This window comes from Macrotis lagotis, chromosome 4 (genome assembly GCF_037893015.1).
Source record: "Macrotis lagotis isolate mMagLag1 chromosome 4, bilby.v1.9.chrom.fasta, whole genome shotgun sequence".
NCBI lineage: Eukaryota > Metazoa > Chordata > Mammalia > Peramelemorphia > Peramelidae > Macrotis > Macrotis lagotis.
In genome coordinates this window covers 179,940,169-179,953,765 of record NC_133661.1, presented here as the reverse complement: position 1 = coordinate 179,953,765, position 13,597 = coordinate 179,940,169, and positions in this window count along the sequence as shown.

Genomic DNA, 13,597 nt, shown 5'->3' with positions numbered 1-13,597 from the left:
TGTTGACACTTATTCAAAGTTTCACTGGCAATAATGAAAAGTCCTTGAATTCAAACTCATGTTTACAAATGAGTGTTCTTTTCATTACATGAGAGTACCTTTAGTGACTCCCCTTGGCCAATAGAGTTAATTCCAAATTACTTTATCATAGAGGTTCTGCTATATAAATATACATAATTAAATTATACGTTCTTGAATTTCTGGCTTATTTTGATCTTTCTTTTTCCTTATTTTGTATTTTATTTTATTTATTTTTCCCTAGTTACATGCAAAAAACAAATTTTAACATTCACTGTTAAAACTTTGAGCTCTGAATTCTCTCCCTTCCTCTCATCCCAATAACTCTCATTGAAAAAGCAAATTATTTGGGTATAGGTTAAAAAGGTGTAGTCATGAAAAACATTACCAAAATAGTCATATTGTAAAAATAAATATAATATTCCACCCCCAAAAAAGAAACCACAAGAAAAATAATATTTAAAAATATACTTTAATCTATATTCAAACACCATCTGCTTTGTCTTTGGGAAGGACATTGTTCTTTATCATAAGTCCTTCAGAGTTATCTTGGGATACAACATTGCTGAAAAAATGCGAGTCATTCACAGCTGATCATCCTATAACATTGCTGTTACTTTATATATAGTATATTTCCCATTGCATCTGCTTATGTATTTATTGAGAGCATTCTGTTCATCATTTCTTATGTCAGAAAAAATAGCATTTCATTTTAATCACCTACCACAATTTTGTTCAGCCATTCTCTAACTAATGGGCATCTCCTCAATTTCTAGGTCCTTGTCACCAGAAAAGAGCTGCTATAAATATCTGTATAAATATAGAACCTTTTCTTTCCTTTTTTTCATCTATTTTGGAATATATACCTAATAGTGGCATTGCTAGGTGAAACAATAGGTATGGTTTTATGATCTTTGGGGCGTAGTTCCAAATTGCTCCAAAAAATTGTTGAATCCTTCAAAACTCTTCCAACATTGCATTAATGTCTCAATTTTCCTAAATGACCTCCAACATATATGATTTTCTTGTTCAATCCTATTAATCAATGCAATGGGTATATAGTAGTTTGTCAGAATTGTTGTAAAACAAATTTCTCCTGTCAATAGTGAATTAGGACATTTAAAAAAACTGATATAAATAGATTACATTGATAACCTCATTGGAAAAATTGGGGAATGGCTCTCACTTTTTATAAATTTCACTCAGATCTCTGTTTAAAAAAATGAGTCTTTATCAGAGAAATTTGCTTCAATATGCTTTTTCCTACACTATATTTCCTAACTGTATTTCCCTCCAGGCTATTCCCACATGCTCTTATTCTCTACCTCAAAAGTGTTCTGTGTCCGGAATACCCTCTCCCAAAATCTTCCCTACCTTCCATCATCTACCCTCAGTGGTGAGATTCAGCTGATTTGTACAGGTTTGGCACAATTGATATCTAATTTTATGTTGAGTCCAGAAAATCAGTTGCTAAAATAGTACTTATAATCAGGGCTCTCTGTAACGTAGGCACCGGGGCAGCTGCCCAATGTGCAAATCACAAATTTCCATTCCTTACTCTTTTTAACGTTCATCTATTCAACAGTTTTTTTTAAGTGGCCATAGTAATATTCATTCTGTCCATAGGTGAAAAAATACTTGATGGAACTATGTTTGTAATATTTATTTATTCATTTCTTAAAACTCATTATACCTTTGATGAAATACATTTTAATTCCCTCATTTTTGCTACTTCAGTAAACAACCTAAATAGTAAAGAACCTAAATAGAAAAAAAAGTGCTAAACAACCATGGGGTGAAAAACTGTCATTTGTTGCCACTTTGTGTTATACCTAAAATTCCCCCAAGATATTATGAGTGCACTGGTGTTCCCTAAATGATGAAACCAATAGGAAACTGAGACACAATGAAATATAGAAATATATATTTCAAGCTTTATCTTTCCCCCCTTTCAGAAACTATGTAAGTAGAAGGGGAAAAAGAGTTAGAAGAAGTAGAATGAAATCTGCTTCTGCATATGTTCCAACATGACTGCTGTGGTCATGTGGCTGCTTAAGGATATGTTTGGTTACTGTGAGTAATTTAACATAATCTAGTTTTGTATACCTCCTTTATTGTTCTTATTTGAGTATTAAATGCACAAAATATTAAACTATATATATATATATATATATATATATATATATATATATATATATATATATATACCCTCTAAGTGCCCTAATAAATGAGAAAACTCATATTAGTTTCAGTAACATCTTCCCCTGCAGGAACATGAGCAGAGCAGTTCAACATAATTAAATCCATTATGATTTGACTGTCCTATTTACCTTTTAATGCTTTCTGTTCATCTTTGGTCATTTCATCAGGAAAGTTTGAAGTTCTGCTATTTCATTGAATGTTTATCTTTTCTCCTGAAAGAGTATGCTCAGTTTTGCTGGATAGTTGATTTCTGGCTGTTATTCCAGTTCTTTTGCCTTACAGAATATCATATTCCAAGTTCTGTGATCCTTTAATGGAGAAGCTGCTAAATCTTGTGTTATTTTGACTGTGGTTCCATGATACTTGAATTGTATCTTTCTGGCTGCTTGTAATATTTTCTCCTTGACTTTGGAACTAACAAATTTGGGTAAAAATTCCTGGCAATTTTTCACTTTGGGATTTCTTTAAGGAAGTGACTGGTGGATTCTTTCAATTTCTCTTTTACCCTCTGCTTCTAGGATATGAGGGCAGTTTTTCTTGATAATTTCTTGAAAAAATGATATCTGGTATCTCTTTTTTTTTTGGTCATGGCTTTCAGGTGGTCCAGCAATTTTTAAATTATTTCACTTGGATCTGTTTTCCAGGTCAGTTGTTTTTTCAATGAGATATTTCAAATATTTTTTTCTAATTTTTCATTCTTTTGGTTTTGTTTTATTATTTCTTGATTTCTTAAAAAGTCATCAACTTTCCTTTGCTCAAATCTATATTTTAAGGAATTATTTTCTTCAGTCAGCTTTTTTACCTCCTTTTCTATCTGTCCAATTCTGCTTTTTAAGTCATTCTCTTCCTCATTAACTTTTTGGACCTCTTCTTCCATTTGTACTAGTCTGGTTTTTAAGATGTTATTTTATTCCATATTTTTGTATTTCTTTCACCAAGCTGCTGATTCAGTTTTCCATGATTTTCCCACATCCCTCTCATTTCTCTTCCCAATTTTTCTTCTACTTCTCTACCTCTCAAAATCCATTTAAAGTTCTTCCATAGACTGGAGGCTTTGGATATAGAAGCTTTGACTTTGTTATCTTCTTTGGAGTGTGTATTTTCATCTGCCATATGACAATGGTAGTTGTCTATAGCTGGATTTTTTTTTCTTCTATTGCCCTACCCTATGACTTGCTTTTTATTCTTTGTTAAGGGTCAGGTTCTTCTTCCAGGGTGTAAGATACATTGTCCCATGCTTTTGAGAGTTTTTGCAGTTCTTTTCAGAGATACTTCTAGGGATCTGCAAGTTTTCACTTCTTCCAAGATCATATGAAAGACTAGACTACTTGCTGGCCTGTGCTCTGGTATGTGGGTAACCACAAGCACTTTTTTGCATTCGAACTGTGAGGAGAGTCCCTGCTCCACTGGGACATTATACTCTGTTATAGAAGTTCTCTTCTTCCTTGGACTGGGATCCAAGACTGTGACTGCAATTTGAGTATGGGAAAAGCAACAGAGTGCTGCCTCAATGATAGCAAATAGACCCTTCAAACCTCTTTACCATCCATGGACTGAGAGCTCCAGAAGCAGCTACTGCTGCTAATTCAGTGACTCTGGAAACCTGCACCTGGACTCCTGGGGTCTGGACTGAGCTGCTGAGGACTGGGCTGGGCTGTGCTGTGCTCCTCTCCCACTCTGATGCAGTAGAGTTATCTTGTTGCCCTTACAAATTGTCCTTTGCAATCCATGGGCTAAGAGGTCTGGAAGCCACTACCATTGCCACTGACCCAGTTGCCTAACTTCCTATTCCTGATTGACTAGGGTCAGGTCCTCTAGGCTTGGTCTGCATGGCTTCATACTCCTCTCTCAGCTAGGTGCAGCAGACTCTTCCTGCCAATCTTTTAAATTTGGGGGGGGGCAGGGAAATTGTTTCTCTCTGTCTTTTTGTGGATTTTGCCACTCTAGAATTTGGTTAGAGTCATTATTTAAAGGTATTTGGAGTGGCTTGGAGGGAAGCTTTACTCAGCCATTTTGGTTCTATCTCTTGATCTTTCTTTTTGTCATTTTAAATTTCATTTTGTCACAGTTATTTATCCAAATGACATGACAGTATCCTGAACAACTGAAACACACACTCATGTCTGTATAGTTTTCCCACATTTATATCTTGTTTTCTAGAGTTGATAGAAGCTCCTCAATGATAGGGAAGTTTTGCAATCAGTATACTTCCCAGCCTCTAGCAGAGTACTACCTATATCCATAGTAAGGGAGAGAGAGAGAGAGAGAGAGAGAGAGAGAGAGAGAGAGAGAGCGCACTTATATTTCCCAAAGGTTCTATTGTATATGGATAAAGTAGAGATGGGGTTTCTAGAACTATATTCTGATGATAGACAAACTAATTTAGTGAAGGATTGATTTTTATCAGTAAGAATACAACTCTTGTTTTTCTCTGGCTATTTACAAAGAAATATGGGCAAATAGTTCCCTAATATAAAATCCTTATTTGCTGCAAAAACATAAAACTTATGGGATTTATCATGATTAGATTCCATTGGAATCATACCAATTCACAACAAGGAATGATAGAGTAATAATTTCCCATATTTTGGGTGCTGACTTCTTGGTCCCAATAAACTTCTATGAATTTCACAAGAATGGTAATGTGTGGCAACAAATACTCTAGACCATTTAACATACTATCTACCCATATATTGAACACTACTGGGAAAATTTGAATCCTCTAACTTCTGGAAGGCACACATTAGGTCTTCCCACTCTGTCCTGAATGCAGACACATAAAGGTCCATCTCAGCCATGCTTCATATTTCAACATGGCCATTTTCTTGTCATATACTCTGCCTGCCACTTTAACCTCAAGGTACCTTATCATATTCCCTATTATTGCCATGCTTGTGCTGTTTTTGATCCCAAACTGTATAACTGTAATGCAATGAAAACCACCATTGCTCCTCAAAATAGTGTGTTAAACCATTTTCTTATATCTACATTTACTATCCTAGGAACAACAAAAGAAAGAATTCCTCCTTGGACACAATTCCCTATATATTCTGTTGCTCCAATTTTTTAAAAAAGGCATTTATATCCTCAGGGCTCAGAACATTGCTTGGAACAAAGTAAATATTTTTAAAAATGTTTCATTCATAAATTCAGCTCACTTATTCATTCATCAAAAGCACTAAACCTTACACATCATTGATTTTTATAGGTTATAGGTTAGATTTGAGGGAATTACCAGTCAATGATAATCCAGTTATATAGACTCTTTGAACTTATGTTTCTCCCACCATAATATGAAGATGATCCTGAAGTCTTAATATATATCTTCTTCATATTTGCATAAATATGACATCTTCCTTTTTTGGCCAAACTTTGTGTTTGAAAGAGATTGGGGTTAGAAGACTTTTGCTGGTTCTAAATCAATTTAGACTATTTTACTAGACATATGTATAGGTGTGACATCAGTGATGTATAGTATGAACTTTTTGGATGAATTTTCACTCCATATTATTAAGATAGCCATTCTTTTTCAAAGCCCAATTATGAAAAGGAAGAGCATCTATCTGGGATTCAGGAAATAAAATAATAAAGTATCACTATTATAAGAAACTTCAGAGGTCATCTGCATAAGAAATTATATTGTAATGTATTTATGTCTCCAGTGGTTAGCACAATACCTGGAATATTTTAAGTAACTAATAAATCTTTTGTTTCTATTTAATATAAATAACAAGTGGTCATTCAGCTTTCATTCAAAGACCTCTGCTTAATCAGAAAGTAGCTTGGTGCCACAGTAGAGTGCCAGACTTGGAGACAGGAAGACTTATTTTCCTAAGTTCAAATTTGGCTTCAGGCATTTAGTAATTGTATGAACCTTAGCAAGTCATTTAACCCTATTTATCTCATTTTCTTCATTAGGAAAATGAACTTGACAAAGAAATGACAAAATACTTCAATATATTTATCAAGAAAACCCCAACAGATGTCATAAAGATTCAGATATGACTAAAAAAATAAACAAGCCAACAACACTGATCACAATGAGTTTACTGTTACCCAACACAATCTAAGTGTTAGGAAGTTATTTCATAGATATCTCTCTCTCTCTCTCTCTCTCTCTCTCTCTATATATATATATATATATATATATATATATATCCCACAGACTTCAATTATGTTCATTTGGACATAAGTTTAATATTTCTTTTTTATGGCATCTTTTCAAATATTTTCAATTTAATTAAACAAGCATTTATTAAATGTCTACAAAATGAAGTAGTCTCTGTTTTCTAATAGAGGTGCACCAAATGAAATCACCAAGTGATTTTTTAAAAAATTATTTATGCCAATGTAATACTGATTAATTTCAGGAGATGGTATGAAATAACAACCAGAGGAATTAAGAAAAGACTTTTCTAGGAGGTCGGTTTTGAGTTCATCTTTGAAGAAATCTGGGTAGGTAGAAAAAGAAGGGCAAGTTAGCTAAGGTGATTAGATTCCACAAACATGGCAGCAAAGAAACTGGCTTGCTTGCATAATCTTAAAACTGGATATCTAATCCCTAGTTACATTTACAGTTTTCTGCTTTTTTTCCTGAGCATAATATTTCTTAAATGGAAGGGGGTTGGGAAAGGATAGGGAAAAAAAGAAAAAAAGAAAAAAATTACAGGATAAATTTATTTTATGTTTAAAAAGAATAGTAAGTAGTATATAACACATTTGTAGTTTCATATGCAATCATTTCAATTATGTTGATATGGAAATTCTTATTTTATTTAATAAATAAAAATAAAATAATTTTTTTTATAAAAGATGTTTCTATCTTTGTTTATCATAGTTACACATGTAGAACCAATATTTGATTGCTTTCTGTCAGGGGAAGGAGAGGGGAAGGTAAGGGAGGGAGAAAAATGTAAAACTCAATGATGGGTGAAAACTACCATTTTGTGTAGTTGAAAAAACAAATAAAAATATTTAAATTGAAAAGAAAAAAGAAAAATAAGTAATATTCCTCGTCTTGAGGGTTACTTAGTGAGCTTAAGAAGACTGGAGTCACTTTGAATCCTGGGTGGTGGTTGCTTATTAGTTTTCTGAACAATTTCACTTTTCTTGGAGAAGATGGCCACTTTCAGGAGGATGACTGGTCAGAAGATGTAAATCTTAGGTGCATTATTACAAACTTTTGAAGTAAGTGAAATATGTTCAGCCATCCCGGAAGTACCTTAAGATTCTTGCCCTATTGGAGAGTGTATTATAGGTGATGAGCTTCTCTGATTCCTTTGGAAGCCTAAAGTGTTTGCTTTATCTGTTTATGAACACCCCTGAGTCCTTTGTTGCACATTACAATTTCATGTTTTAAGTATTTGTCAATGAGCTTTTGTGAGCTTTTGTGTTTTTAAGTGGTTCTTTTGTCATGGAATCAGGAACATTATCCTGTACCTGACACTTATTAATTTGTACATTGAGTAACTTTTCCAGAAGGGGATTCCATTAACATGACCTCAAGTCAAATTTAGGAGATTTTTCAGAAAAAATACACCCCCCCCAAAAAAAAAAATCCCAACAACCTTAGGTGGAAGCATATTGAGCCAAAGATTATGAGGAGGAAAATGATTTTCTGCTTTTGGAGGTGGGATTCTCTCAGGACTGAATTCATTCCATGTGAGCCTAGAGCAGGAAACTCTTGAGAGATGGGACACCTCCTGGTATAGTCATTAATGGCTATTTAATTCTGACTCTATATTCACTAACTGTTCTATTGTCTGGACTAGTAGTTTTCAAACTTTTTTGATAGTATAACAGTCCTGTTCACAATTTATTTTTTCTTGTAGATATTCTAGGGGTAGAGGAAGGAGATAGATTTTCCTAATTATATTTGCACAGCTTTTTGTTGGTTGTCCAGATCAGGATTAGTAAATGATTTACCTGAGAAACCAACTCTCAGTCCAGAAAGAGACAGATTGGGAGCTTACACAGTTGCATGGTAGTAGGTGAGCAGGGCAATGTTTATTGGTAATGAGTATGGTTATATTGTCACAGACTCCATCATTGGTTAAATTTGAGAATATGAGAAAAGACACATTTTTCTAACTTCCAATTTGTTGGTTATACCCCCTGCATTGATGTATCATCCCTTTAATTACCTCTAATACCCCCCCTCCTCATTACCTTTCATACTATAAGCATAGCTCATATCCTTTCATATTTTCTAAAACAATAGAACGAGATGCTTTTGTGATTGCCTTGTTAAACTAGAGGTGAAAGTCATTGATGACATTCTTTGATGTATCATTCTAGAAGTCCTGAAAACAAAGGGGCATATGACTAGTCAGGCATGATCTATTCAAGCTTTGCTTGCTCTCTATTAGGATTGCTTCCTTTTTCAGATGTTGACTTTCTATAGCTCTAATAATATATTGTGAAATTCTACTAAGAATTGATGTCAAACTGACTGGCCTATAGTTTGCCCTTCTGCAGACCAATATCACCTTTCAATGATCTTTCACTGTCACAGAGAGGGGTAGTTCAGCAAAGACATCTACCAATTAAGTTAGTACCCTGGGATTTAATTTGTCTGGGTCATTATCATTTGTCTGATCTCATCAAGAGTTGCTAAAATTTTTTATTCTAAAAATCAACTCTACTTATTTGGGATGCAATTTGATATTATTAATCCTTTTTCAGAGGATCATAGTGTTGGATCACAGATAAAGTATTGTGTGAACTTCAAAGGTCAGTCAACTTGATCTTTTTATTTTACAGATGATGACTTTGAGGAAGCCTGCTTAGACAACTGGCAAACTGGAGAATTGGAGTCAGGAATTCAAATCCTTCAAATCCTTCAAATCCTTCCTCAGTCATGGAGTAGTTGTATAACTCTGAACAAGTCACTTAACAGCTCTCAACCTTTGTTTCTTCAACTGTAAAATAAGGTAATATGGCCTAATGACCTCTAAATCTATGATACTATTACTCTTGGATTCAAAGTTTCTAGTTTAAAGATAGATTTTTTTCCCTTCAAGAAATTAGAAGTAGAAGATACAAGTAACACTTGTATTACTTTGCCTTCTTTCCATTGTTATCCACATCCCTTCCAAACAAAGAATAACCTTTTTTTTCTTCTTAATGTCAACTTTTCTTATCTCAATAGTTTCAAAATGATGTCTTATTTCTTGATTCTTGAACTTCAGAACACTGGATAGTCCTCAATGGAATGTGTCATAGGTTTTACTTTTTGTCCAACTGTCTTTACTTTTATCTTTTCTGTTTTTTTAGAAGGCAAGTTGGTCACTGTATAGCCTCACCAGTCTCTTTAGACAACTCCCCATTTCTTCTCCTTCAGAATTGTTCTTTTTTTGTCTTCTGAAATTCATCTTTGAACGGTTTCTATCCCTCCTGGACTGACTTCTCTTGTAGAATTGCTGTCTATGGGATTTTACTCATCTTTTTTTCCAAGGACTTTGAAATACATTCTCTCAAAGTACAGGCAGCATATCAGCATATGCCTTAGTTTCATCTTCTTCCCTCTCATGAATTCTAAAGTAGGACCTGTCCTTGGAACAGGTTTTTGACATTTTTCATGAGATAATTAAATGTTTCATGTATACCAATTACATCATTACTTTTCTTTTTGTTTATATTTATCATTACTCAGAGACCCATGGTTATTTGATGTTTTCTTGATGTGGAAAAACATCAGAATAGAAGTTCTCCTGGACTGAAACCTTTCTGGACTTAGATACTGGAGTTCTGCTGACTCTTATGACCTTTCAAGATCTCAAAAGACCCTACACTAATATCCCTTTAAATATCTGTAAATAGTTAGTTTAAGATTTTTATGTTTTTGATTGTGCGTGAATAATCTATATCAGATTGCTTCCTGTCTTAGGGAAGGATGAGGAAACAAAGTAAGGGAAAATGTTTTACAAAAAAGTAACATTGAAAATTCTCTACACATAATTGGAAAAAAAATAGAATGCTATTAAGATAAAAAGAGATTTATATATTTGAACATTTTTTGATGTTAAATGTAGTTTTTAAGAACCACAGATATAGATAATTACCTCCTACAAACCACACCTTTACAGTCACACAACCAATTGAAAGGTATAAAGATACAAATATAAATAAAATTCTTATTGAATTTTATTATTCATTGACTTCAAAAATACATTTTACTTGGCAGCACAAAAGACAGTTATAAAGACACCAATAAGATGCTTACCATATACATTAATATTCTGTGAGTCTGGTCTAGGAATTCAAGACAAAACCCTTCAGCTTATTAGCTAGTATAGATTATAGACTTTATAATAATTGGTTGGAAGAAAAAAAGATATAAAATCACATGTGCCCCATTTTTTTTCCTACCATGTTTATTCCAGTTGTCTGGTTTTGGTCCTGGGAGGTATGACAGCTTATGCCCTGGATAACAGCTTAGTTCAGAACTCTAGACTGGATGCAAATGAACCAAGGTGGTTAAAGGTAGAAGTGCCAGTACAATATGCATGAGCAAGATGCTCTTCCATATAGAATTTTGTTGGACTTTTGGTGTCTCTTCCAACCTTGAAAATCTCAAAGGGTTATAACTTCTTCCATCTCATTAGCTTCTAGTTATCCACCTAATAGCAAAGGGAAAAAATCATTAGAAAAAGAATAGAAGAAACATAGACATCATGCCTACATAGCCACATGGTTTTCCTGGGAGAGGAGAAAAGGCAAAGTAGATGCCTCACCCTACCACCTTCTCCTGAAACTTCAACCTCATTGGAAGACTGCTAGGGTGAGCATGCTTTCATCTGTTTATAAATTTTGTATTCTAACTGAATTCTGCCTCAGCAACCAGATAAACACTTTTCATCACCATATAGTAAGTGGTCAGGAAACAGTCATGGAATACCAGCATATTTCTTTTTTGTCCCTGTTCTAGTTTTATTCTGAATTTAAGAAACAAAAAATTAAAATAGTAATTTTTTATTTATAATGATTTAGTTGGCTTCATAATATTTTCCCCCAATCGTGTATAAAAACAATTTTTAACATTTGCTTTTTTTTTAATTTTTGAGTTCCAAATTCTCTCCTCTCCTCCTCTTTCCTTGAAGTAGTAAGACATCTGATATAGGTCATACATGAATAATATGTTTCAAAATGGAGGATAGAATACCTTAATTTTACTTCCACAAGTATTTCTGGCAGAATTCTTGAGAGACTGTGTGAGTTGACAGCAGGCAGAACAGTTTATGCATTTTGGAAAGACTAGGTACTAATTGACTAACCCTCAGTTACATTAGAAATACCATTTAACACACACACAAACACACAAACACACAAACGCACACACACACACACACACACACACACACACACACACACACACACATATATATATATATATATATATATATATATATATGTATATCATTTGAAGGATTTTGTTATTTAGTCAGGTATGATTCAACATGACCTATTTGGGGTTTTCTTGGAAAAGACATCATATTGGCTTGTCATTTTTTTCTCTAGCTCATTTTTATGTATTTAAATGGTTTATGTATATGAATGGTCTATGAATTAAATGTTTAACATTGAATATCAGTACCAACACTTAGCACATACAGTATGCTCCTAATAAATCCTTGTTGACTTTACTGGACAAATAAAGTAGTTTAAATTAATTTCAATTCATAAAGTTTCATAATGTTTGTCACTAAATGGGAGGTAGACTTAAATGGGAATTTTCTAGCTCTGTGTGATTAGATAGGGAAATTACGTAAAACCTTAAGTAGATTGTAGCATTTTAGCTGGGTTTTAAGGAAGTCAAGCTTGGATCATGAGCAATAGAACTAAGGAAGGGTTTATGAATGAACTTAACTGGATCATAGTGTGAATACATTACTCTTTTTCTAAAATTGCATTTGTTTGGTATTTCATTGGTGTATTTCTATTTTGCCCAAGATAACATGGTTCTGATTGCCATTGCTTCTTTTAAAATTTTTGTAATAAAAAATAAGCATTTCCATAATAAAGCACAATAAAAATGATGATTGTACAAGAAACAAGTCTACTTTGCACAAGTATGATATTCCTTTCAAATATGCAACAAAAAAGGATGGCTAAGTGGTGCAGTGGATAGAGCACCGGCCCTGGATTCAGGAGTACCTGAATTCAAATCTGCCCTCAGACACTTAATAATTACCTAGCTGTGTGACCTTGGGCAAGCTACTTAACCCCATTGCCTTGAAAAAAAAACCTAAAAAAATACAACAAAATTATCATGTAAATTTCTTTTTTTTCTCTCTCCCTTCAGAAACCTTGTCCCATGTGCTAGAGATGACTACCATTAGACACAATTCCTTTGTAACATGTATTAAAGTTTGGGAATGCAAGACCTCCTTAATCCATTGTGTTTCTTCAATGAGCTCCCAAATATTATTGACCCCTCCTTTTTATTCTATATAAAATTTTGTCTGGTTACTTGAAGAATTTTCTAGTATTTTTATTTTGCTTTAAATAAAATAAAGGGATGGTAATTTGTACTTATACTCAGTAAGTGGTTAAAATGTTCATATCCTTTGACCCAGAGATCCTATTACTATATACATATCATAAATATATCAAAGACAAACTTGATCTCTCTATCCCAAAATATTTATGGCAGCACTTTTGTAGTATTAAGGAGCTGGAAATGCTGTAGATAGATACCCATATGATTTTGTCCTTTGTAATCAAAGAAGACCATGAATGATGATATGACATGCACATTATATTGATTAAAGTGGGGGAAATGTTATACAACGAAATCCTTCTCACTGCCTTTTCCAGCACCATCTTAACCTACTGGCCCAATAGTAAAGAAAATTGGACTTCTGGTGTTAGTTCAGGATACAGTGTGAGACTTTGACCTTTTAGATACAGATCTTTCCCATATCATTAAGGTACCATGACATTACAGTAAAATCAGACAGTGTCTGTATGATATTCTTATTATGACAAATTTATGACAGTAGTTAAAGCTAACCTGTCTCTTAATGTTCTATCAGTTGTCATCAGCTGAATAACATTTTTTAGTCAATTTTGCATTGATCAGAGCTCTTAAGTCTTTCAAAATTGTTTGCTTTTATAGTTTTGTTGTTATAGTTTAAATAATTCTCCTGGGTCTTTTCATTTAACTTAGTTTCAGTTCATGCTAGTCTTTCCATATTTCTCTGAAACCATCCCTTTGTTGTATCTTGCTTCACAATAGTATTATTACCCTTGGATACCTTTTCCCAACTATTAAGCACATCAGTTTAAAAAATATTCATTTGGGGAGGCGGCTATGTGGCGCAGTGGATAAAACACCAGCCCTGGAGTCAGGAGTACCTGGGTTCAAATCTGGTCT